The sequence below is a fragment of the Furipterus horrens genome, unplaced genomic scaffold (assembly GCF_987537825.1).
Source record: "Furipterus horrens unplaced genomic scaffold, mFurHor1.1.pri manual_scaffold_11, whole genome shotgun sequence".
Lineage (NCBI taxonomy): Eukaryota > Metazoa > Chordata > Mammalia > Chiroptera > Furipteridae > Furipterus > Furipterus horrens.
In genome coordinates, this window is record NW_028327181.1 from 57,243,905 (window position 1) to 57,246,526 (window position 2,622).

General features: G+C 48.8%; 1 long non-coding RNA gene across 1 annotated transcript; it reads left to right on the forward strand.

The window, feature by feature from the left end:
- The first annotated feature begins 220 nt into the window (after window positions 1-220).
- On the forward strand, window positions 221-1,459 carry LOC149997812 (uncharacterized). Its single transcript, XR_016507254.1, has 2 exons — window positions 221-395; window positions 1,240-1,459. It is a non-coding gene; the product is annotated as an uncharacterized LOC149997812 (long non-coding RNA).
- The last annotated feature ends 1,163 nt before the right edge of the window (window positions 1,460-2,622 follow it).

Here is a 2,622-nt window from a genome sequence, read left to right on the forward strand (position 1 = left end):
CCCACCTGCTTTTTTAGTTACTCTAATCGGCTGCTGGGACAGAGAGCTATGCAAATGGCCGGGGCTGGTCTTGTTATTTCTAACAGGCGCTTGGTTTCAAAATTACTTGAAGTATTGTAGCTCCAACTCCTGTCTGCTCGGCGCGGGGAAGCGAAGGGGGGGTCGGGGGGGGGGGGTCCCCGCTCCGAGGCGGGGTGAGCTGCCAGCTGCGCGCGGCGTGCGAAGAGCTTGCACGTTGGAGTCCGCCAGGCAGGGGCTGGCGTTCCTCCTCTGCCCTAGAGTCTTCCTTAGGCAAGACGCTGCACTCCTCTGAGCCTCAGTTTTCTCACCCGTGAAACGGGAGTGGTGACCCCCCTCAGGGTGTTGTCAGGCAACCATCTGCCCTGAAAGTGGAGGTAAAGCCCCTGGAGCTCCCTTGAGAGTGGCGATTGTGCGTGAGAGTGGGGGTGTGTGGGGGGTGCTGTCTCCACCGCTGTGGGAGGACGGGCAGGATCGCCAGATTTAGCAAATTAAGAATACCCACTTAAATTTGAATTTCAGATATGCAACTACTGTTTTTTTTAGAATGTATGTCCCGTGCAATACTTGAGATAAACTTATACAGTGCTAAAAACATCATTTATTATTTGAAATTGAAATTGATATGACAGCCCTACCAGAGACTAAGGTGCTTATTATGGGTTCTTTTGCCACCTGAGAGACGCCTTCACTGGGGACTGGGGACTCTGGAGGAGACAGGGTGACAGTTGGAGGAAGAAACATGGGTCAAAGGAGGAGGATCTTGAACACAGAGGCCTGGAGTGGGCACCAGCTTGACCACCTCTGCTCTCAGGCCACACTCTAGAAACTGGGATGGGGGCTGGGCTCCGTGGGCCTAGCGTCCTCTGCTCCACCACCTCCAGATAACCTGCTCTCCCGCCAGCTCTGCTGCTCTGGCCACCAGGCCAACACTCCCCACCCCACTCTTCCCTGAGCCATGGGGACAGGAGGAGGCTTCATGGAAGGAGCTAGACCAAGGTGGTAAATCAGGAGTAGAGTTAGCTCTGTGCTAATTACATCCCAGGGAACCAGCTGTGTCATTGCAGAAAGCCAGGAGGAGGACACGCCCAGGGGTGGTTTAACCTGCTGTGGCCACACTGGCTGGATTAGCTGTCTCAGTTGGACACGGACCACTCCATTCCTATTGCCACTGGGAGGACATTCACCCAACAAGCATTTCCTCCTTTGTCTACCCCACAGGTGACCTCCAGTTCACTCGTCTTACACCGAACGTCCCCTATCATCTGTCTGCCACTCTCCTTCCTCCTCTTCTCTGAGTCAGTCCTGCACCGAGTCTCAGGGTCCACACCCCACTGCTGGCTCGGACTCCTCCATGCCCACCAAACTGCTGCAGCCTCCTCCCCACTCCCTGTCTAGCCCAGCTCTGGTTCCAATAAAAGCAGGTCTCATCTTGCCATTCCCCTGCTGCGCATCGGTCTGTTTTGTATCAGAGGCCAAGTCCCAGCCCTCAGGGACCGAAAAGCAGGACAAACCAGGGTGCCTGAATAAAACATGCCTCTTCCAGTAACACAGGAGAAACTGTTACTCATCTTAGGTAAGGGGGCGGGGACACAGATCTTGGGAGGACTGAGGGCCCAGGCCTCCCTGCCTCCTCTCACCTACTGGAGTGGGGAGTAGGGGAGCACCAAGGCCCAGCCTGGGGCAGTGGCAAGTTACAGACTGCCCTCTGGGTTTCTATCTTAGATGCTCAGCCTCATTTATAATATAAGAAAGGTAAATTAAAACTACGAGATAGCATTTTTCACCTATCAGGTTGGCAAAACAAAGAAAAAAACAAAAGTGAACTTACACAGTTAAAGGTGCCTGAAAACAGGCACCAGCACACACTGTTGGTGGGCAAGTTAACTGGTAAAACCCCTTTGGAGGGCAAACTGGTAAAATCTATCAAAAACATTAAATATATGAACTCTTTGTCCCAGTAATTTCACTCTGAGAAATTTACCCTGTGGGTATACAGTTGCCCCAAGACATGTATAATATTCACCAGAATATTCACTGAACTTTTGTTTTCATAGTTAAAGTTTGGAACCTAAATTGGAGACTAGTTAAATTACGCTCCAGCCATACAATGAACTATTATGCACTATCAGAAAGAAGGAGGCAGCTAGGTACTAAAATTAAGTGATCTTAACTAAGATTTATTATATGCAAAAGCAAAATGCAGAACAGCGAGTACAGCATATGAAGTTTATGATTTTAAAAAGTGTAAAAGTTTCATACAGGTAGAATATCTCTGTAAGGGAAAATAAGAAAAGTCAACAACAGCATCTTGGAGGGGCTGTGGGAGACCAAGAAAAGCAGTGGGAGGGGTACAGACTTTTTGTGCCTTTTGAATTTTGTAAAATATTAAAAAATCAAAATATTATGAAATATATTTCATATATATAATGTATGAATGTGTATAAAATAATTTAAAAAGTAGGTAACTTTTTACCACAGTGCTCCATGAGAAAAGGTGATGAGCATATTAAAAAGTGCAGGGCCCTGACCCAGGCCCTGCCCCCAACCCAGACCTTGGTTTTCCACCTATACAATGGTGATTTGCAACCAGACGACTATTCC